Genomic DNA, 24,563 nt, shown 5'->3' with positions numbered 1-24,563 from the left:
CTAGCATGATGACGCCGTCATGCTTATCCTTCTTACTTACAGCTTACAACTTCAAATACAGACAGCACCAAACGACTACACGATAAGCCAGGCATACCCTAGAGCATCTCTAGGAGCACAATTTTGTGTGCGCCCATGGCACAGTTAAATATAATAATATGTGCTGGGCATTTAATATTTACAACAAACCTCCAGTTCACGCTGATGAGAAAACTGGAATTTGGAGAGGTTAGGGAAATTGCTCACGATTTCACAGTTAAAGAGCTGTGGAACCAGGATTCCAACACCGTCCTGACTATAAAATTCTTTGCACTGAGCCAGTAGCTTTCGACTCTGTATCCAGGTGGGTTTAGATGCTGCAGATGGATAGAATCAGGGGAACTGTCCCATCAGAATGTCTTGGCCAGTGTGCCTACATGTGTTGGGACCTCGCTGGACACCATGCAGTTGAAGGTACCTAGGTCCTTCCTTCCGAGAGCTGAGATGCCACTGAGTGCAGTGGGTTTGACTCATTTGTTAAACATTACAGAATGTCCCCTGCATACCAGGTACAATTGTCTCCTCTGGGCACTAAAAAGGTGAGAGAGACCCTGGCCCTTGCCTCAAGGAGCTTCAGTCTACTAGGAGATAGGTGTATAAGCTAATTAAGATATGATGGACTAAGGGCTTACTAATGCTGTTGCAATGGTCAGTATAGGCTAGATTATGCTACAGTAACAAATTAACCCTGAAATCTCAGACGCTTAACACAACAAAAGCTTGTTTTTCACTTACATTACATCTCCATCATGGGTTGACAGGGATCTCTGTATCAATCTGGATTTGACCAGAGAAGCAGAACCAATAATATAGTAAGGCATTTATTGTAAGGTGTTGGCTTACACAATCGTGGTGGCTAGCTAAGCAAGTTGGAAGTCCGTAAGGCAGGCAGGCAAGAACGGAAGACCACAAGCAGGCTGAAACTCTACTGGCATGAGCCCTTTGGAGTCTCTGAGCTCAGGGAAGCCTCTTTGAAAGGGCTCACCTGATTAGGTCAGGCCCACCCTGGATAATCTCCCTTTTGAGCCACTTAAAGCCAACTGATTAAGGACTTCAATCACAGCCACAAAATTCCTTCCCAGAAGCAGAGTTTGATTAAATAACCTGGACTCTAGTTCAGTCTAACCAAGGTGACACCTCAGAAAGCATCACTGTGTTGCACATAATTAATCAGGACTCCTGACATCCTCAGTGGTCACAGCAGGGGGAGAGCTGGAGGTCTTGCACGAACAATCACACAGCTCAGGCCAAAAATGATACATGTCACCTATGCTCATAATCCTCTGGCTGGAACTGGTCACACGGCCCCTCCTAATTGCAAGATGTTGACCCTCCCTTGTGCACACAAGGAGAGGGGAGCTGGAGGGTGGTCCCCCACAGGCATTGTCTGGGAGCTCTGACCGGCTTCCATCTTGCCCTCCCCATGCTCAGGGTGAAACTGAGTTTGTAGCAAGATGAAGGCACGTGGTGACTGCCAAGGGCCACACGGTAGGTCAGAGAAAAGCCAGGACAGAACTCAGCTCTCCTTCACTCCAGCCCCCCTCCATCCTGCTTCCTCGGACTTTCCCAAACAGAAGCCCTTCCAAACCCACAGAGCCCTGTTCACCTGGAGGAAGTTTACATTTGAAATCGTAGGAAACAGGCGCAGGGATGGAACGCTTTAGCCAGACACAGCTGACCTCACTCCTGTTGGGACAGACATCCCAGGGCTCTGAGACCCTGAAGTTCAAAGAGGTTCATGACCTTCCGCATAGCTTGTAGTCCTGAGGCAGCATATTAACACCTCCTCCTTATAGGAAGGGGAGGGACCTTCTATGCACTGGACTCTAGCAAAGCTTCCATCTGTGAAACTTACAAAAAGCTACAGATTGATTCAACGTGATAATCATCAATGGTCACCAACAAATAAGTGCCATCAACAGGATGTCATCTTAAGTTCAAAGGAAAAGGTCTGGGCAACAGGACCAGACCTGGCCTTTTTCCTCCTCTAACATTTATTGAGTGCTTGCTGTATGCTAGGCACTGCGCTAAGTACTTCCATACAAGGTTTTATTTAATCCTGGCATCCATTCCCTGCAGTAAGTCTACTCTTGAACACATTTTGCCCAAAGTCACAAAGTCAGTAAGCATTAGAGGCAAGATCCCTACCAAGTCTATCCGATTCCAAAAACCTATATTCCTGCCACCAGAGCCATCCGGCCAAGGGAGCGTGAGGGAGCTCCACGGCCACCCATGACACCTGGCCTGGGCTGCATTAGCTGGGAAGGGGGCGTTTGTCTAAGTCCTCCAAAGGCCCCAGGTGGGTGGGGGCAGGATAGGCAGAGCCTTGCTGATCTCTGACCCTCTCCTCTAAAGACCACGGGTCAGAGAGGGACATTAAATCCCCTGATCCCAGGATCACTTCCTGAAGTCACGACTGAGCCTTGTGGAATCTCCTGTGGAGATATTTCTGGAGAACCTGCTAAGTTCTCTAAATGCTATCAGAGGACAGAAGATGCGTAAGACATGAGCCCGCACATCAAACTGTTTGCAATCTAGTAGGAGAACCAGGACAAACACATGTTAATAACATGAAATAACGTATGACATTAACAAATGAAGGGGAGCTGTGCAGAGTGCCAGGCGTTTGGAGCAGCCCAGGGGCCGGGAGGACTCACCTGTTCACTCAGCCCCCAGAGGAAGAAGGAGGGGCCTTCCAGGCCAGTGGGGCGGCCTGAGCAAAGCCAAAGCTGGACTGTGCAAGGTGTATTGAGGACATCGTCCAGCCCACGCCAACCAGCTGCCATCTGCTGGGAACAGGAAGGCACTTACAAATGTAATTTAAGGGAGTCACTGCTTGGGGCCACCAGCGTTAAGTGTGGTCACCCAGCAGCTTACTCCGAGGGGCGATGGCCTCAGTACAGACACAGCCCAGTGAAGGGGCTGCAGCAGAAGGAAAGGAAGGCTCTTTGCAAACTTCAGCTCAGGGCTCAGAGCTGAGACATGCCTCCCACTTGCTGGCCCGGGTCACCTTTGTGACAGCCACCCCCCCCCCCCGCCAGGCTCTCCTGCTCCAGGCCCACCTTCCTGGCTCCACTTACAGCCTCGGGGCCCGGAGCACAGAGAGGGGCTAGGGAGCCTCTTGACGATGACCCTGACCGGTGGGGTCCCCCGCGCCATCCCCATCCTGAGCCTCACCTGTCTCCCCTGACCCCGCACCCTTCTCTGGGGGCACTGGAGGAGAAACTGTTCTTGGAAGCACCCTTCTTGGCACCCCTTGCCCCCAACCATCACCCTCCCCCCCGTCCCTCCCCCGATGCCATTCCTCCCCCACCACACACACACACACACACACACACACACACACGTGCGCGCGCCCCTCCCCCTCCCCTCTCGTCCCTCCCCACCCCTCCCCCTCCATTTGTGTCAATGAACAGCCCCTTTTATCTCTTCTGTAGGTACAAATGAAGCTGTCAGATCTGATGAGACGCTTGATATGACAGGCTCTAGGAGTCAGGACCCCTGGAACAGAGTGCGCCTTGTCCGTCACGGCCCGCCCGCCACTTTCCATAATGCCCAGACTGATGAGATTCTGAGTAGGGCCCAGCACATTTTCAACTCTATTTTGGGTGAAAACCCTTCTTGAAAGATCTTGAAAGGAGCTGGCAGTTCAGCCGCCCAGATGATTAATGAGGGTTGGCTCCGCTGGATGGATTTCTCCCGGTGCCAACAGCCGTCCTCCCGACAGGCCAGAGCCTGTGGCCGTCGACTTCCCCCAGCACTGCTCCTTCCCAGCAACACCCCCCCAAAAAGCCTTTCCCCGAACCCTCGGACGTCCCCCCACACCATGCCTCACCTCCGCCCACACCCACCTCCGGCCCCACATCTCTCTGGCCGATACGGAAGCGGCCAGACAGATGGAAAAAAGTTAGACGTCACAGCTCGGTGAGGCCTGGCTGGGCACGCAGGGCCTGCTGGGGAGCTTTGCAGGCCTGTGGGGCGCGGAGGGGGCACCGAGAGGGGGTGAAGAGGCAGTGACCCAAGTTCTCCTTGAGCGCCGTGTCACACGCCCCCATGGTCAAGCGTGGGCCTGTCTCCTTTTTTCCCATGGATCTCAGGAGCTCTGGGGACAGAAACCATGGGGCATCTTACACCCCAAAGAGTCGAGCATCAAAGGCCTTATTTTTCTCTCATTTCAGTGTTTCGCAGAGGGGACATTTGGAACAAGGCAATTCTTTACTGGGCAGGACTCTCCCATGCAGGGCAGAAGGTTTAACGTCCTTGGTCTCAAGGCACTACTTGCTGGTAGCTCCTCCCCAGTCGTGGAGACGACCCAAAAATATCCTCTACGATCGCAGCGCCCCTGGGGGTGGTACCAGCCCTGGTTGAGGACCACCATTGAGGTCAGGAGCCTCCCCTCCATCCCTCGTGCCTCGAGGGCCTCGTCCACGCCACTGTCTCCTCCAGCTCTCACATCCTCAAGCCCACTCAGAGAGGAGACCCCTTGAAAGTCAGGAAAGAGGAGGTGGGGTGTGCTCTCACTCCCCCATAACACTAATGCCCCCCTTGGCCGCTCGCCTCAGGCCAGCCCTGCTCTAAACTCTATTTTCTTCCCTCTTCTTCTGCTCTTCTGTCTCCCCGGCAGACTGTGGTTCACCCATGCGTCAGGGAAGAGAAGGGTCCCCGAAACTTCTTTGGGATTTCCAAGCTCAGAATCCTTCAAGAACAGGCTGGTGGTGGGCGGTTGGGATCGGGAATGGGCTGTTTGGTTCTTTCTGGAACATCCATTTATTTCTTTTTCAAACAGGCTCCTAGGTCTGGGGACTCCATCAGAGGAGAAGCTGGTCCCTGGAACCAGGGCTGTCACCCAGGATCTCTTGTGGGGCAGGCTAAGCACCTTCCATGGGGCCAGACCATGAGGGAGGGCCCCCAAGAATGCCAAGCCATGCCTACGCTCCTCACTCCCCATTTTTTTAATTGAAATATAGTTGATTTACAGTGTTGTGTTAGCTTCAGGTGTACAGCAAAGTGATTCAGAATATACATATTCTTTTTCAGATTCTTTTTCATTACAGGTCATTACAAGATATTGAATATAGTTCCCTGTGCTATACAGTAGGTCCTTGTAGTTTATCTGTTTTATATATAGTAGTTTGTATCTGTTAATCCCAAACTCTTAATTTATCCTTCCCCTCCTTCCCCTTTGGTAACCATAAGTGTGTTTTCTAGGTCTGTGAGTCTGTTTCTGTTTTGTAAATAAGTTGACTTGTATTATTTTTTTATTTTTATTTTTTTATAAATTTATTTATTTATTTTGGCTGTGTTGGGTCTTTGTTTCTGTGCGAGGGCTTTCTCTAGTTGTGGGGAGCGGGGGCCACTCTTCATCGCGGTGCACGGGCCTCTCACTATTGTGGCCTCTGTTGTTGCGGAGCACAGGCTCCAGACGCGCAGGCTCAGTAGTTGTGGCTCACGGGCCCAGCTGCTCCACGGCATGTGGGATCTTCCCAGACCAGGGCTCGAACCTGTGTCCCCTGCATTGGCAGGCAGATTCCCAACCACTGCGCCACCAGGGAAGCCCTGTATTATTTTTTTTTTAGATTCCCCAGATATTTGTCTTTCTCTGTCTGACTTATTTCACTCAGTATGATCATCTCTAGGTCCATCCATGTTGCTGCAAATGGCATTATTTCATTCTTTTTCATGGCTGCTTCACTCCACTCCCCATTTTCTGCTTTCCCTTTCCTTCTGAAAAAGAGAGAGAGAGATCCCATAGTTTACCTATCCCCAGGCCACTGGGTAAATGCCCAACCGGCTCTGAGATCATTCAGCCACCAGATGGACACAACTCATTCATTCCCTAACATCTCCTGAGCATCTGCTGCACACCAGGCATGGGGCTAGACTCCAGGCATACGATCGTGGGCAAAAAGACACTCAGCGCCTGCCTTCATAAAGCTTACAGACTAATACGGAGGGAAAAACTAAACAAATCAATATATAATTAAAAACTGCGGTAGCAGCAATGACAGAAATTGTTTCACAGTGCGTACAGAGCGGGTAACAAGGAACCATCGTTTAGAACTAAGGTCAGGGAGAATCTCTGGTTACGTGACCTTGCAGCCAAGCCTGAAGGATGAGTGGGATCAGGCAGGTGAGGAGGGGAGCGTGTCTCAGGCTGGGAAATCCATACCCGAACGGCAGCCGGATTCTCCTGTCATGAAGGAACTTTCCCTTGTAGCTGTGCCTCCAGAGAAGGACAAAAATTCAGCCTGAGCCCTGGAAGAGCCCGGAACGGGCTGAGTTGGGAGGAGAAGGGATGCCGAGGGTGTGGAGAGAGAGCACCACCATCCAGGGACCACCAGCCGCAGAAGCAAGGCAGGGCTGCAAAGCAGCACAAGCCAGAGGGAGATGAAGGCAGATCCGGTGCCGCCGGGACCTCTCCAGGGGGTCACAGGGACACCCTGGGACAGAGCTTGGAGGTTTCTCTAGCTCCCGGAGCTGTGGCATGGACAGCTGCTGATGGGGACAAAGATTAAACTGCTGATCACTCAGATCAACCTATAATTACAGGGTTCTTGCCGGGAGTGTGAAGCTTGAGGGGAACCTCAGCCTTCTCTCTTCCTGAAAGATACATTTTTAATGAAATATGCAAGGGTGTGTTTCTAACTCTTGGAAACTCATAGGCCTTATCTACCCAAGGTCAAACTTGTAACCCCACATTCAAGTCCATCACTAAGTGGTCCGCACAGACCAGTCCATCACGTTCTTCCTTCTTACCCCTCCTCACAAGTTCACTGGTCTTTTTACCATGACCACTTGTGGTTTTCCCTCGCTCTGAATCCCTTGAGCCCCTTATTTTATCTTCTTTCTAGTCCTTCTCTATGTGAGGACCCCTCGTTGCCCTTCACCGGCCCACAAATTCCTTAAAGGCGAGAAGGATCTTTTATTCATCTTCGTGTCCCCTGCGTGCCTGGGACAGTACCAGGTACGTGGTGGACAATCTGTGGAAGTTTGCTGAATTCTACTTAATTGGAAAACAGCGAAAGGGCTAAAATATTTGTCAACGTCTTTGAACTGAAGTCCTTAGTTGGGTGAGAGAAGAGACCTGAGGGTGAAACTCAGAGGAGGGACAAAAGACAGAGCCACCAGGGAAGAGAGAAAGAAGGCACGCCCTCCAGCGACGCCCAGTGACCAGCTGTTCCAGAAGCCTTTCCTTCTCATCAGCGCAGAGCAGGAGGGGTGGTCCTGGGGGCAAGGCGGTCACCCTGGGGACTCTGGCTGGAGTGGCAAACTCTTGAGGCAGGCAGAGGAGATGCGCTTGGGGACGGAGCTGTCAGTGGCCTGCATCCTCTACCAACTCACAGGGATGGCTGAAATCCCCCCACTCAACTCATTCCTTGGAGTTAAAGAACAAAGTCCCGTAAAAACATTATAAAATGTGCGCGTGAAAGGGATGGAGGGAGAAGTCAACCCTCTGGAGACATCAGTGCTCACCTGTTCGGGGACAGCCTCCACCTGGGTAGGCAAAGGGCAGGGTCTGCAGGGCATGAGACATCAGAGGGGTGAAGGAGCCAGGTCAGGAAAGCTTCTGGAAATGACCGTTTTCCCAGATGCTCGCACCCCTTGGAGGAGCTGGCAGCTGGGCACACGTACCAAGGATGCAGAGGAAGAGGACTTACCTTCAGAGAGCAAGCCTGGAGCAACACAGCTTCTCTCTCTGACCCTCGTCCCACCCACTCAAAGCCACCACCACGAGGGAGGGACCTGGGCCTGTGTCCATCGCTGCAGCCCCAGTGTCCAGTCCGTGCCTGGCACATAACGGGCCCTCAGGAGATATTTCTGGAATAAACGAATGAATTAATACGGCTATAGAGAGGTGCTGAGATTGGACCCCAAGGAGAAACAGTCCTCCCTCTCAGTTCGGCAAAGGGACCCAGAAGACCTGTGGAAGTTCAGACCCACATTCCTGGAAGCGATCCCTGAAATTAGTCAAGTCCCCCAGCTAGCAGACACAGGTCCACACCTGAGGACGCACTTGACAAACTTACCCCACCAGCTTTTGAAACAGAACCGAGCTCCCTGCTGTCTTTCAGAATTTCTTCAGGGAGAAAAAGAATTTTCCTGGCCATTGGGCCAGAATAGAAAAACAAGGCTACATAAAACAGCCCTAGGAGGGAAAGGGTAGGCCAAAAAAAATACGCTCCTCTCTCCCCTATTTTTTTATCCCTGGGCTTCTTTCTGCAGCGCAGGGGGGAGGGACTAAGGACCTAAGGACCCCCGCCCCCTCACCAGGACAGAGGCCCTCACAGGCAGGGAGTCGAAGAAAAGTTTTCCGGGACTGATTACCGAGAGGGTAACTGGACACACGGAGCACATGTGAACAAGTGCCTCGTTTCCAATTCAGGACTGTCAGATGGTGATTAATGGCTAACAGCCGCAGAGCGGTCTTGATTGCCAAGTGCCGTATTGTTAATGCTGACATTTAATGATGCCGGACACGACTCCAGCACAATTCCGCACCATCATCCGCAAATAGCACTCGACGGACTTAATTGGTTAAGTGTTTGTGTGTGTGTGTGTGTGAAAGAGAGAGGGAGGTATAAAGGGCAGAAGAAAGAGGTGAGACGTCGATGTGTGAATTCGCCCTACGCACACGTCTATATTTTAACATGTGTCACCGTGTTGTCCCACGAGTTGGGGAGAGATTCCATGTAACTGTATCTGCAGACACGCAATATCAACCCCAACAGAAAGGTCTCGGATACAGCGAAACCCCCCAGCCTGCCCTCCGCGCTGGCCACACCATCTGACCCCTGCTGTGGTCACCACCACCACCGCTGTCTCTCAGAGGGCAGCTGGGAAACCGGCATGTTTGTGAAGTTAAAGCACACGAGAGCGCGTTGAAAGAAGAAGTTGTCTAGAAGTGGGCCTGGATCCAGGGCTCCTGAGAAGCCACTTTTTCACTGAACTCAGATCAATGGTCCCTTGGCCGCCTGACTGGGCCAGCCCTCCGCTGCCAAGAGAGAACTCTTCCCCCCATTCCGGAACTCAACCCTCTCTTAGGAGAGGAACAGAATCCAGCCTATTGTTCTAGAAACAGAGTCCCGGGCAACAGGGACAGAAAGACGGTGCCCAGCAAGGATTCTCGGGGCCCACTGAGCAAGGAGTCAGAGGGCACAGGAGAGGAGATCAATTCAAGGAATCCGTATTCACGGAATCCTGGCCTTACCGGGACAGAGGGGAGGAGGCGAAACCCAGGTAGCTGGCAGTCAAGTTGGGGAAACAACAAGTGGATAGAGAAGAACAGCCCGGACAGCACTGCTGAGGCCAGATGAGCAGCGCGGATGCTCGGTGCCACCGGCGTTCAGAGCAGAGGTGGGTTCAGAGGAGGGGCTGGAAATGTCTAGAAAAGGCAGGGAATATGCAAAGCGGTCTGAAAGATGGCAGCCCTCAGGTGGAAAGAGCTGGGAAGGCCGTTCTCCAGGTGAGGGCTTTGAAAAGTTGAATTCCCCTTTAAAGCCTCGTTCCTCCAAGCGTGGGCGTAAGACCAGCGGCATCTCCATGGGCTGCGAGCCTGTTAGAAATGCAGAATCTCAGGCCCCAGCCCAGACCTGTGGCTCTAAATCCTCATTTGAACTAGATCCCTAGGGCTCTGCTGCACAGACAAGTTTGAGAAGCACTGCTCTAAACGCCCTGCTCAGGAAGCCACAGGCAGAAGCAGGCTTGACCCAAGGGCCTGGTGTCTGCAAGGCCCCTGACATTTGCCCAGAGGGCTGCTCACCACAAAGGAGACACGGGTTCCCCACATAGTCCCCGTCTCACTCCCTGGGGCCCTGTGAACCACGGCCAGAACAACTGCAGAGAATCATCAGTGTGGGTCCTGTTGCTTTCTTCCATTTGGAGCACGGACCCAGCTGGACGGCCGGCCCGACTCGGTTTCTAGGCTTTGCGACAACAGGAAGGCCCTGGCCAGGTGGCTTTGCAGGGCTCACTTCTGGCTGATCCCCCCTGGGGACTGAAGGGAGTGGGTCACAGGAGCAGGTGACTCTCTCCTGTGAGTGTCCCGGGTCTGGGGTCTTTGCTCCAGCCCAGGTGTTGGGACAGAAATGCCCCATGCTGAGGAATTCCGTTCATCACTGAGGCCACCCGGCCGGCCTTCACTCCGTCAGGCATTCCTAACCTCCCCGACCACCCTGCTCCAGCCACCCTAGCTGTGGGAGGGTCAGCCTCAGAAAATAATAATCAAAAGCTAATGTTGGGCTTCCCTGGTGGCGCAGTGGTTGAGAATCTGCCTGCCAAGGCAGGGGACACGGGTTCGAGCCCTGGTCTGGGAAGATCCCACATGCCGCGGAGCAACTAGGCCCGTGAGCCACAACTACTGAGCCTGCGCGTCTGGAGCCTGTGCTCCGCAACAAGAGAGGCCGCGATAATGAAAGACCCGCGCACCACGATGAAGAGTGGCCCCCACTTGCCGCAACTAGAGAAAGCCCTCGCACAGAAACGAAGACCCAACACAGCCATAAATAAATAAATAAACCCAAAGTTTAAAAAAAAAAAAAAAGCTGATGTTTTTTTTCTTGTGACTGGGTCTAGGGGTCCCCCTGCTGTGACCCCACCTTCCAAACCCCTTAGATGAACCAGCACATCTGCCTGCCTGGGTCCCTCCTCTTTGAAACGACAAACGGGTATGGACTTTTGCCCCTAGCTGCCTTGTTCTTTCTCCTCCTGCCAAATCAAGCTTTCCCCCCAGCTTCACGAAATGCTCCTGTGATCTTGATCCTGGAGGCTGACCCCACTCTGAACTTGTAGGAGAGAACTGGGACCCCAGAGACCTAGTTCTAGCTCCCCTGCTCCCTGAGTGACCCGGGGTGAAGCACTTCAGATACCTGTGCCTCGATTTCCTGCTCACAGAGGGAGGGGGCTGGATAAAATGGATAATCTCGAGGGTTCCTTTCAGCTGTAACACTGATTTTATTTCAGAGGATTATCACCAATGTTACACTACATTGAGGAGTTTACAATGATACACACGCATTTGGCAACATGGAATCTCCCTTCCTGGAATCACCCACCAGCCTGTGTCTTTGTAAAATGTCCCATTGTCTTCATGGTTCGTGGTTTCCTGGACAGATTGCGAGCAACATGAGGGCAAAGTTGATGCTTTTTATTTCTTTTGTATCCTTCCTCGGTGACTAACACTCAGAGAAGCCACTCAACGATGTTGCTGTCTGGGTGACAGACTGATTACCCTCCTAGCTGCGTGTTCATTTAAATGGACTTGTAAGAAACTGAACAAAAAGTGGTCACCTTTGCTTCTCAGCGGGGGAAGGTAAAGAACCTCTTTTAAATATGCATGTCTCACTTCTCTTAAGGGAAAAAAAATAGTTTGCCCCCTTAAAATTAGCTGGATTTGGAAATTCAAATGGAATTTTTAATACTGCCTTGCAAACGAGCACATACCAGCATGCCCAAGGCTTAACTCCATTCCCCAAGTACTTACTGAGCGTACTGTGTGCTGAGTGCCAAGCCTCTGCTCAGGAGAAGGGGGAAGACGGAAGAAATACTATAAAGTAACAGAATTTTTTAACAGACATAGGACTTAGACATCAAAATAAATACTGTCCCACTCAAAATGGTTACTTTGGAATGACATACATTTATTCTATTCTCTTACCTTGCCCGAAACTCTTTGGAACTCTTTAAAAACCGTCGTCAAAGCCCATCACATACTTTATTGGCAATGACAAAGCTGTGTGTGTTGATTAGGGGACAGAAATGTCTCCTGAAGCCAAGCTGGATGGTCAGGCTTATTCAGTCAGGTCAAGAATCTAAATAATGGGCATCTTATAATGACGCTCTTAATCGCACATAGGAATAATGTGCCCCCTTCCCATGTGAACGCTTTGAAGGTCCTCTTTCACTGACTTGCATGAGCTCAGCTGTGTCTGTAAAACCTGATCTCATGATGGACTTCCTGGCTTCTACCGCCAACCCCCATCGGCTGTTCTCAATCCAGCAGCCCAAGAGGTCTTTTAAAAACGTCACTCAGATCATGTCACTCATCTGCTTGAAACTCTGCGAGGGCTCCCGTCTTACTAAGAGTAGAGGTCAAAGTCCATAAGGTGGCTCTGAGACCCGACGTGGTCCAGCTCCCTGCTCCCTCTCTGGCCTCCTCTTACACCGCTGTATCCTCCGTCACTGGGCTCCATCCACGTGGCCTCCTTGCCACTCCTCAAAATGCCAGGCATGCTGCAACGTAGCAGCTTTGTTCTAGAAATCTTTTCTCTGTCTAAAGATCTTTTCTCCCAGAGATCCACTTGGGCAAATGCCTCATTTCCTTCAAGTCTTTTTTCAGTTCTCACCTTCTCAATGAGACCTCATCTCGCCTTGTATTTAATACCTCTATTAATAATGCCTTGGGGATTTACCTGGTGGCACAGTGGTTAAGAATCCGCCTGCCAATTCAGGGGAAACGGGTTCAAGCCCTGGTCCGGGAAGATCCCACATGCTGCAGAGCAACTAAGCCTGTGTGCCACAACTACTGAGCCTGCGCTCTAGAGCCCGTGAGCCACAACTACTGAACCTGCGTGCCTAGAGCCCGTGCTGCACAAGAGAAGCCACATCAATGAGAAGCCCACGCACCTCAATGAAGAGTAGCCCCCGCTCGCTGCAACTAGAGAAAGCCCACGCGCAGCAACGAAGACCCAACGCCACCAAAAATAAATAAATAAATAAAATTATTTTTTTAAAAAATAATAATAATGCCTTGTATTTAATATCTTCCATTCAATAACTCTATATGCACACACAGACACACATGCACACTCACCTACACACACTCACTCCTGATACCCCTTACCCTGTTCTCCTTTTTCTTTTATCCATGGTACTTTTACTTTTACTAGACTATGTAATTTATCTATATATTATTTATAGTGTTTATTGTTGTCTGTATCCCCTGGCTAGAATCCAGGCTCAGAAGGGCCAGTGTCTTTGTCTGTTTGATTGAATCCCAAAAGCCTAGAACTGACACAGAGCTGGCACTCGGTAAATATATGTTGAATTGAACTGAATTGAATTGAATTGAATGATAGGTCCCAACTTATATAAAGTATAGCCCCTGTTTCCAGTTGCTTACAAATCTGATGGTGAGACCTAGAGACACATACATGAAAGTGACCGAACAGTACAAAACCACTCACGACGATGTGGAATCCACAGTGATGCTGTAGGAAGTGTGGCAGGGATGTGTGCAAGGCTGAAGGAGGGGGAAGGGCTGAGCTTTCTATCTAGTCAAGCAAATCTTCTCCTTGTCCACAGTACACGCCCCAATAATTTCAGCCTCTACTCATATGCTCATGTCATCCCTCTGCCTGAAGTCCTCTATCCTCCCTGCCCCCCTCCCCAAACCCCACCACCCATCAACGCTCAGCCCAGCCCCTTCCTCCACACAGCTTTCCATGATTGCTCCAGCCCTCCCTGACTTCTCTCTCCTCTGAGCTCCGATAGCACCTACATCAGGTATCAGACCATTTAGTCTCTAAATAGAAACAGTATGTTCTAAAAATGTCCCCAGCTCAGGACCACATCTTTTGCTTCTTCCCTCTTTTTAATAAGACTGTACTGTGCAGTAGAAGCAATTGACATGAGTGGCACAGTTGGTCCGTCAACAGGCAGACAGAAAAGGGGCGGGGGGGGGGCATTCCAGGCAGAGAAAACTCAAAAGCAAAGATACTGTGGTGGGAATTGACGTGATGAGTGTAAAGATATTACACCCATAGTTGTCAGCCCACCTGAGATTTGAACCACCTGAAGGTATCTCCATGTGGGGACCCCTACCCGAGATCAATGTTATCAATAAGAGTATCAGGGAATGCGGCTTAGGCATCACTATTTTTTAAAAGCTCCCCAAGTGTTTCTAATGTGTGGGTAGAGGTAAGAACAACCATAGTGTTAGAAAAAAGCAGAAGGAAGTAAAAGAAAAAGGAACGTAAAGAAAATTACAAAACAGACCTAAAAAGCTGTCCTTTTCCATTTTGTTCCTATGAGTTGGTCATGGGAATTCATCTTTGTCAGAGTAGTCCGGATGGATCAGCTGGAGACAGACGCTCCTATTCTCTGCCATGGAGAGAACAGACAACACCAGCTAACGTGGGCCAGGATACAGTCAATCTGTACCCGCGGGATTCAGAAAAGTTCGGGGAAACTAGAGGATCCGTTTAGACCACTCGAAATTTTATGTTACAATTTCTCCCCGTGCTAGGTTTTAGCATTCGGTTGACTCTCTCTTATGCCTGCCCATCCAAAGAGCCAAAAGAAGTATGCAAATTACAGTCAGGCTACCATTTCCGAAATTCCTGGCTAATTCTGAGCGCCCCTCTTCCCTCCGCATCCTCTGAAATGGAGCAGAAGTTGCACTTTCTCGCTCTAAAAGGTCACATGGCTCAAGTGCATGGAAGAGCAGGCCAGGAACTTGAAGAGCCAGCGAGATCTCGCCTGGCCTGGGGCGTCACCTTTCTCCGCTGGTCCCTCCTTGCCTCTGCGGACCAGGCGACCCTGCTGCACTTCCCGAGAGCTGCCTTCAGGGGGCGCCGGTGCAGACCGGCCCGTCCTCCCACCCTACCCACTGCCTGCACCTCCCACACGCAAACTATCACTGTCACCCAAAGTCGCCTGCCGCCAAATGCTACGGTTAGGGATGAGGATGACAATACAAGTGCCTGTGGGAAAGGATACGGGGCTTACATTCAGAGCGGGGAGTAAAGGATTGAGATGAAAGCTTTTCCCGAGCTGAGATCTGCTTAGGAGAGACGGGAGGGAGGGGCCGATAGGGGATGGGAAGAGTAGGAGAGGAACAGAAAGGGAAATATGTTGGCACTTGGTGGCTGAAGGAGGGAGAGATGGGGTGCAGGGAGTGAGGGGGAGGGTGTAGAAAGACGAGGCTGGGGCGCTGACAAGTCTCCCCAACCCCACGCTCGCGCTGGCCAAGTCCCAGCCTGGATCCCAGGGGGCCGACCTCGGGGGCGCCTCCCGGCACCTCCTCGCCCCCTGGTCCCTGTGCTGGAATCTGCTCTGGCCAACCTGTGGCCTGTCCACGCTGAACGCGGCCTCTTGAAAAGTGGAGGGGGAAGAGACTAGCCCCCAGCAGCGAACCCCATATATACCGAGAGGTAACTCGAAACCCCAGAGCTGGGCCAGGGGAGGAGGGGGAGGGGAGAGGGGGGGAGAGGTTTTTCCACTTCCATTCGCAACTGTCAGGCGGGTGATTAATGACCAACAGGTTTGGAATCGCCTTTATTGCCAGATCAGTATTGTTGCCCGTGACAGCTAATGAGGTTGGACAGGCTTCTCCTCGCTGAGCTTTATGGGGCCGGCTCCCTCCCCTGCAGAGCTCACAAGCCCTGCCAGCTTTTGTGCGCTGGAATGTTCCAGCCCCACCAGCCCCACTTCATTCTTCCAATACCACCTCCCCCCAAGGCCCTGAAGCACCATCTCACCCAGAACCTGCCCTAGCCACAAAGGAAGCTGGTACCAGGGGTTTCCCATCCCCAGCCTGCTCAGAGAGACCCATCTGTGACACCCACTCCCCTAAGAGCCCTCTCCCCACCCCTGCAGGAGCTGGAACGGTGGGATTGGGGGCACTCATGGATAAAAAGGAAGGGAAAGGAACAAAAGCAAACCTTAGGGAGTTTAGGCGGAAGACAAGGGGAAGAGGCTTCTGATGCCTACTCTAGATAATCTGACCAGCGACCTTCACAAGCCATTCCCCAGACAGCTGTAAAACCCAAGAAGTGTGTTTGTTACACACTTACCACTTGAGTCCAGCAAATGTGTTGAGGGGGTGAGGGTGGAGGAGTGAGGGAATTTAGGAAAGGAGGTTTAATAACAGTTACTAATGATTTTTAACCAACCACCTTAAGCCTAGTTACACAAAGCCAGGTTTCAGTGCAAAAACCAACTTGGTCCAAGGTCTCTGGGTCAGGAAATACCGGCTTTGTTTTCTGCTCTCTTCCAAATAATCTTTACCTTCGTGCTGGTTCATATCTTGACACAGTTTAGCACGTGTTTGCCTGGGGTTTAATATTTGAAGGAGTCGGAGCAATGTAATAAGCAAACAGCTTAAAAGGCCCAGCAAGACCCCCCTCAGCTTAAAAATCTATTATTTTTCGATGTGATATAAATGTATTTTGCTTCTGCTCAGAGCAATTTGCCAGTTTACTCTTATTAAACCAGGAGATGGCTTAGCAGAGTTCTTGATTTATGAAACACATACTAGATTCATTAAAACCTTAAAAGATTTAATACATTTTATCAGGACATTAAATCTGGGCAGGCTTTTTAAATCAAATACCTGCCATATTTCATCCCCCACACCCTGCACACTTACTCAAGAACACTAAAATGTGAACTGACAAACATTATGGGTGTTTCAAGCCTGATTTCTAAGTGGCATTAAAGTCCTCCCCTCCAGGATTTACAGCCCGGCCTCTCCCCATGTCTGATCTTCTGAAGAACAACTCATTGGAGGTCATTTCAGGAGAATGAGCTGAGATCTACATTCCAAACATATACACAAATGTTTCTGCCTCTCCTGTCCCACGGCCAGTGGTTTTTATCCGCACAGCTTCTCCAGGACCCACCAGCAATAACCTTCCCCCCATCTTCCATCTTCCTCCAGAACCCCTCCTGGGCTCTGCTTTCATTCATCCACACTCACAGCATCTACCCCATTCTCTACTCCCCTGGTTCTCTCAGCCCGAACAGCACGTCCTGGATACAACATCCATCACACTTTGGGATGCCTGGAAAGCTTGCCGTCTCGTTCTCAATCCCCCCCCTTTTATAAGTCTTGCTATACAACAGTGGTTCTCAGCTGGGGGCAACTTTGTCACCACACACACACACACACACACACACACACCCCAGGGGACATTTGGCAATGTCTGGAGATATATTTAGTTCTGACAACTGGCAGGGGAGGGGAAAGGATTGCCACTGGCATCGAGGGATAAAGGCCAGAGACGCTGCTAAACATCCTACAAAATGCACAGGACAGCCCGCCCGCAACAGCAGAGCAACAAACAAACGAAAACAAAGAATTATCCAGCCTAAACTGTCATAGTGGAAAGGTTAAGAAACCCAGCTGTGGAACCTTAACAGGTGCAAGGGGTCTCCCCCTTCTTCTTCTGTGCTTTCATCACTTAGGATTGTGATGTACAGCTAGTAGATGGTCAATAAAATGTTTGTTGAATTGAACTAAATTTCTCTCCTGATACACTGACATTTTCCAAATTCACAAATAGAGGGAGGAAGCATGTTGCATTGACCATCAGAGGGATCTGCCCATGACCTTGAGGAAGTGACTTAACCCTCTAACCTGCGTGCCTTCATCTGTAAAATGGGGTGATAGTGAAACTATCCTCATGGATTATTATGAGGATCAAATGAGCTAATGTAATTTATTATGTTATTCAACAAACACTTATGGAGTGCTGATTATGTGCTAGGAATAATTTAGCACCCCTGGGGGGGGGGGGGCGACACAAAGGTAAATAAAATGAAACCCCTGCCCTCCAGGAGCACACATTCTTAGGAGAAGTACTGACATATAACCAGCCTATTTCAGTATGTTAGAGTGAGTGCCACCCAGGAAGAAGGCTCAGGATACTATGGAAACAGAGAGGAGCAGCACTTAGAAGGGTCTTGAAGGATGAGTAAGAGTTGGTCTATTAAAACCCAAAAAGCAGAATGAAAGCTGGAGGGGTAGGTAGGGGATCACATCATTAAGAGATTTGAATTTTTTTTCTCTAGGAAACCTATGACTGGGTTTTTAAGAACACATGGGGCACAGTGTGGAAGGTGCACTGATTTAAGCCACAAGGTGGAGTTAAGAAGGTCACGAACATTAGATTCTTACAACAACCCAAGTGAGAAGTGATGAAGCCAGAACGAGGACAATGCACAGAGAAGAGGGTACAGGGTCAAGGAATAACCAGAACTTCATAACTAAATGGATGGGGCAGATTAAGATAGAGGCAGAGCGTCTGGCTTGGATGGTTGAGTGCATGGTGATGCCTTTAATGAAGGAGCGTGTTGGTGGGAAACCTCGAGTTCAGGCTGAGACACAATTGATTTCCCTCCATCCAACATCTAATGAGATGGTGTGCTAGTCTGTAACTCACGGCTATCAATATGCATTTGGGGGAGTCATCAACAACCCCATAATTAGAAGACTGAGAACACAAGAGACCTTCCAGAAGGAGCAGGGAAGAGCAGGGGTTCAAGGAGAGAGTTCTGGGGAATTGGTGAGGACGCACTCATGATGGAGACTACAGAAGGAACATTCTGACATGGAAGAGAAAAACCAGGCGGGTGTGGCAGAAAGGAGTCTATCAATGATACAGAGAGATGTACGGATAAATACACACAGACAAAATGCCATACAATCTTTTTTATAATTCCTAATATTGTTATGGATTCAAGTGAAGGGGCAACCCAGGCAAACCAAACCAAGCCATATCTCACACCACCAGGCCCCCTGGCATAGCTTCCCAGGGTAGCTGGCTGCTTCCTTATCACTCCCCAAATGCATTGTGGACCTTGACCAAGCCCCCTCTCTGAAGACTTCCTCCCCTTTGCCCTCTGTTTTTCCATGAGTGAAATAAAAGGGTTGGATTAAAATCACAGCCAACAGTGTATATGTCCATCAACAGCTGAGTAGGTGAAACAAATTGTTGTACAGCTGTACAATGGAATATGACACAGCAATGAAAAGGAATGAACTCCATTCAACAACACAGATGACTCCCCAAATAATCATTCTGGGTAAAAAAATAAAAGCCAGACAACCCCCTCCCCCCAAAAGAGTACATACTGCATGATTCCATTTATATAAAATTCTACAAATGCAAAGTAAGCTAGAATGACAAGCAGACAAGTTGTTGCTTGGGAATTAGGGAGTGGGGGTCACAGAGAGGACTGGGAGGGAAAGATTACACAGGGGCATGAGGAAGTTTGGGGGCATGACGCATGTGTTCTTTATCTCGACTGTGGTCATGGTTTCACAGATATATATGGATGGCAAAACTTATCAAATTGTGCACTTTATGTGCTTTTTATTGTATGTCAATTATTCCTCAACAAAGCTGTACAAACATATAACCACAAAATGATCTCTAGGGGACTTCCAACTGATTTCCAACTCAATTTTGTTTTCATGATCCCTCTTTGATCCCTTTACAGAACTCTCTTCAAGAAACATCATTAGCCCCAAGTAAATATCCTTGTGTTGTTACAAGGCACCAGTCCTAGGTTTGCCAGCTGGAAGAATTCTGAGTAACCCTCAATAATTAAGGATACAGTTCTTCACTTCTCTTCCCCCCAAGCTCACCAAAATCTTACTGGGATCAAATGTCCTAAAAGATGACCTCTATTCTCTGTGTAGGGCATTAAGTAAAGAAGAAAAATCAAAATCAAACAAAAACTTTTTCCACCAACTTCCACTCTTGTGATATAAATGAACTGAAGCCAAAGATTTTAAGAGTTGCCTGATTCCTTTGGGGCTAACCTGGTTATTGATGAAAAGGGCTCTAAATGTGAAAGAAGGGGTCTCTTCCAGCGTTGGGGTGAGACCCTCGCCAACAATTAGTTTGTTGGAGGACTAAACAGCAATCTAGGGATTGGGAGATGAGGATGGCTGTGACGGGAATATTTTGTTTAAATCCTGTTTCAACTTCCAACTGCAAAATGAACCAGCCCAATTTAAAGTTTCGCAACTTCTGACCACTGATCTACATTCCTGAGAGGTTACATATGAAATAAATGTGGTAAGTGTGTGTGTATGTGTTTTAAGTTGCATCATTATTCTCTAATTCATTTACTATAATGAAGAAAGAGACTTGGGGTCATTTGAATTCTGCCTTGGCAACTTACAAGCTTTGTGATCTTGGACAATCCCTTGACTTCTGTAAGCTTCAACTTCCTCCCTAAAATGGAGTTGAACTCCAAGAGCTGATGTGAAAATTCTACAAAACGAGAAAGGCACAGGGCCTGGTACGTGGAAAACATTCAGTAATGCTTTATGAAATCTGTATTGTAAATATCTATGGGGGTGTCATTTTGGAGTCCCTCATCTCTTCCTCTGATAAGCCTTCATCTGGTTACGACGCAAAACCACATAACTTACAGCTCATCGTTCTCTCACCTTCCGTCACATTAATAATTGGAATCCACAAAAGGTCAAGAACATATTAATGGAATTCCCTATTTAAAACAGCAACAGCTAAAGCTTATTGAACACTTAAAATGTGCCAAACATTGTTGTACGTGATTTTCTTGGTTTGTCATTTAATCCTCGCAACAGTCCTATGAAGTTCATACCATGACCCCCATTTTACAGATGAAGAAACTGAGGCACAGATAAAGTCTTTTTCCCAAGGTCACACAGCTAATAAGAGGCTGGGGGAGAGGTGGTGGCCCAGGATTTAAATCCATGCAATCTGACCGTGGGGTATCTGCACTTAACCACTACTGTCTACTGCAAGCTTTTTATAAATTTATTTATTTTATTTGTTTTATTTTTGGCTATGTTGGGTCTTCGTTGCTGCGCGCGGGCTTTCCCTAGTTGCGGTGAGCAGGGGCTACTCTTCGTTGCAGTGCACGGGCTTCTCATTGAGGTGGCTTCTCTTGTTGCAGAGCACGGGCTCTATGTGCACAGGCTTCAGTAGTTGTGGCGCACGGGCTTCGCTGCTCCGTGGCATGTGGGATCTTCCCGGACCAGGGCTCGAACTCGTGTCCCCTGCATTGGCAGGCAGATTCTTAAATACTGCGCCACCAGGGAAGCCCTGCAAGTTTTCTAAAAAATTGATTTTTAAACACATTTGTTTGACTTTTGTTAAACAAATCATCACACACTTACCTCCTGGGTAATTTTGTATATTGAGTCATAAAAATCACGGGTCTCTGAAGGAAAGAGTTTTCAGAAATGTTAGATTATCATTTAGTTATGGCTGTAGGCAGGGCCATAACTAAACAACAGACACCTGGTTAAAAGCCTCCTGAGAACGAAATCCCACCACTTCCGTTCATAGTTCATTTCAAAGTTTAATAGTCAGGAAATTCTTAAATGACAACTAATTTAATTCCTTTATCTGCACGCTAAGCCCCATTCCTTGGGCTGATAAACCCCAATATTTCCATTTCTCTTATTCATTCACTCAACTATTGAGTAAACATTTACTAAGTGTGAACTATTAAAGAAACCTTTATTAAGTGTGTGGGGCCCAGTTCTATCACTGAACATGCGGAGAAAAAGCTCTCAAGGTCTGATAGGATCAATCAGGAAATTGGCCAAGTTTGTGTGCACAATGCGTGTGTTGGGGGAGGGGGAGATTTGCAGTGACAGGGTGGGGAGAGGAGAAACCCTCTTTTATGGAGGTGGGCACAGAGCTCCCCGGCAGCGCCCACTTGTGGGCTTAACATATAATGAAACATCTCAACACAAGCTCACGCAGAGCAAACCCCCAGGAGATGGGGAGGGGGTTGGAAATGCGCCAGTTCCATGCCTGGAAAACCTACACTTTCCTTTTCCAGTGTCCTCAGTCTGTCCAGCACCACCAGCTTGCCATCTTCCCTGTGTAAACGCTTTGCAAGTACCGAAGGCTGTAATTAAGTGGACTCTCTTCTGCGAACACAGTAACTTCAGTGGCTGAATTAGAAATGCCCGATAGAGATTAACCAAGATGGCGGAGTAGAAGGACGTGCTCTCACTCCCTCTTGCGAGAGCACCAGAATCACAACTGGCTGCTGGACAATCATTGACAGGAAGACCCTGGACTTCACCAAGGAGGACACCCCACGTCCAAGGACAGAGGAGAAGCCACAGTGAGACGGTAGGAGGGGCTCAATCAGAGTAAAATCAAATCCCATAACTGCTGGGTGGGTGACTCACAGACTGGCGAACACTTATACCACAGAAGTCCACCCACTGGAGTGAAGGTTCTGAGCCCCACCTCAGGCTTCCCAACCTGGGGGTCCGGCAAAGGGAGGAGGAATTCCTAGAGAATCAGACTTTGAAGTCTAGTGGGAATTGATTGCAGGACTGTGACAGGACTGGGGGAAACAGAGACCCCACTCTTGGAGGGCACACACAAAGTAATGTGTGCATCGGGACCCAGGGGAAGGAGCAGTGACCCTGGGGGAGACTGAACCAGACGTACCTGCTGGTGTTGGGGGGTCTCCTGCAGAGGCGAGTGGTGGCTCTGTTTCACCGTGGGGATAAGGACACTGGCAGCAGAGGTCCTGGGAAGTTCTCCTTGGCGTGAGCCCTCCCAGAGTCTGCCATTAACCCCACCAAAGAGCACGGGTAGGCTCCAGTGTTGGGTTGCCTCAGGCAAAACAACCAACAGGGAGGGAACCCAGCCCCACCCATCAACAGTCAAGTGGATTAAGGTTTTACTGGGCTCTGATCGCCACAGCAACAGGGAGGGAACCCAGCTCCACCCATCAACAGTCAAGTGGATTAAGGTTTTACTGAGCTCTGACCGCCACAGCAACAGTCAGCTCTACCCACCACCAGAGCCTCCCATCAAGCCTCTTAGATAGCCTCAACCACCAGAGGGCAGACAACAGAAGCAAGAAAAACTACAATCCTGCAGCCTGTGGACCAAAAACCACAGTTACAGAAAGACAGAGAAGATGAAAAGGCAGAGGGCTATGTACCAGATGAAGGAACAAGAAAAAACCCCAGAAAAACAACTAAATGAAGTGGAGATAGGCAACCTTCCAGAAAAAGAATTCAGAATAATGATAGTGAAGATGATCCAGGACCTCGGAATAAGAATGGAGGCAAAGATTGAGAAGATGCAAGAAATGATTAACAAAGACCTAGAAGAATTAAAGAACAAACAAACAGAGATGACCAATACAATAACTGAAATGAAAACTACACTAGAAGGAATCAATAGCAGAATAACTGAGGCAGAAGAACGGATAAGTGACCTGGAAGACAGAATGGTGGAATTCACTGCTGCGGAACAGACTAAAGAAAAAAGAATAAAAAGAAATGAAGACAGCCTAAGAGACCTCTGGGACAACATTAAACGCAACAACATTCGCATTATAGGGGTCCCAGAAGGAGAAGAGAGAGAGAAAGGACCAGAGAAAATATTTGAAGAGATTATAATCGAAAACTTCCCTAACATGGGAAAGGAAATAGCCACCCAAGTCCAGGAAGCGCAGAGAGTCCCATACAGAATAAACCCAAGGAGAAACACGCCGAGACACATAGTAATCAAAGTGGCAAAAATTAAAGACAAAGAAAAATTATTGAAAGCAGCAAGGGAAAAACGACAAATAACATACAAGGGAACCCCCATAAGGTTAACAGCTGATTTCTCAGCAGAAACTCTGCAAGCCAGAAGGGAGTGGCATGAAATACTTAAAGTGATGAAAGGGAAGAACCTACAACCAAGATTACTCTACCCAGCAAGGATCTCATTTAGATTTGATGGAGAAATCAAAAGCTTTACAGACAAGCAAAAGCTAAGAGAATTCAGCACCACCAAACCAGCTCTACAACAAATGCTAAAGGAACTTCTCTAAGTGGGAAACACAAGAGAAGAAAAGGACCTACAAAAACAAACCCAAAACAATTAAGAAAATGGTCATAGGAACATACATATCGATAATTACCTTAAACGTGAATGGATTAAATGCCCCAACCAAAAGACATAGACTGGCTGAATGGATACAAAAACAAGACCCATATATATGCTGTCTACAAGAGACCCACTTCAGACCTAGGGACACATACAGACTGAAAGTGAGGGGATGGAAAAAGATATTCCATGCAAATGGAAATCAAAAGAAAGCTGGAGTAGCTATACTCATATCAGATAAAATAGACTTTAAAATAAAGAATGTTACAAGAGACAAGGAAGGACACTACATAATGATCCAGGGATCAATCCAAGAAGAAGATATAACAATTATAAATATATATGCACCCAACATAGGAGCACCTCAATACATAAGGCAACTGCTAACAGCTATAAAAGAGGAAATCGACAGTAACACAATAATAGTGGGGGACTTTAACACCTCACTTACACCAATGGACAGATCATCCAAAATGAAAATAAATAAGGAAACAGAAGCTTTAAATGACACAATAGACCAGATAGATTTAATTGATATATATAGGACATTCCATCCAAAAACGGCAGATTACACGTTCTTCTCAAGTGCACACGGAACATTCTCCAGGATAGATCACATCTTGGGTCACAAATCAAGCCTCAGTAAATTTAAGAAAATTGAAATCATATCAAGCATCTTTTCTGACCACAACGCTATGAGATTAGAAATGAATTACAGGGAAAAAAACGTAAAAAAGACAAACACATGGAGGCTAAACAATACGTTACTAAATAACCAAGAGATCACTGAAGAAATCAAACAGGAAATAAAAAAATACCTAGAGACAAATGACAATGAAAACACGACGACCCAAAACCTATGGGATGCAGCAAAAGCGGTTCTAAGAG

At 48.5% G+C, this 24,563-nt stretch overlaps 1 long non-coding RNA gene across 4 annotated transcripts; it reads right to left on the bottom strand.

The window, feature by feature from the left end:
• Positions 1–5,333: 5,333 nt before the first annotated feature.
• On the bottom strand, positions 5,334–8,397 carry LOC103016200 (uncharacterized). 4 transcript variants are annotated; one of them, XR_003622260.2, is made up of 5 exons: positions 8,067–8,397; positions 7,698–7,857; positions 7,513–7,555; positions 6,209–6,531; positions 5,334–5,763 (listed from the first exon to the last, which is right to left on the bottom strand). It is a non-coding gene; the product is annotated as an uncharacterized LOC103016200 (long non-coding RNA). The 4 variants fall into 4 exon arrangements; XR_449983.2 differs by having other exon boundaries at positions 7,513–7,857; XR_003622261.2 differs by having other exon boundaries at positions 6,209–6,294; positions 7,513–7,857.
• Positions 8,398–24,563: the final 16,166 nt, after the last annotated feature.

The sequence above is a fragment of the Balaenoptera acutorostrata genome, chromosome 21 (assembly GCF_949987535.1).
Source record: "Balaenoptera acutorostrata chromosome 21, mBalAcu1.1, whole genome shotgun sequence".
Classification (NCBI taxonomy): domain Eukaryota; kingdom Metazoa; phylum Chordata; class Mammalia; order Artiodactyla; family Balaenopteridae; genus Balaenoptera; species Balaenoptera acutorostrata.
This window is presented reverse-complemented; position numbering and strand designations above follow the sequence as displayed.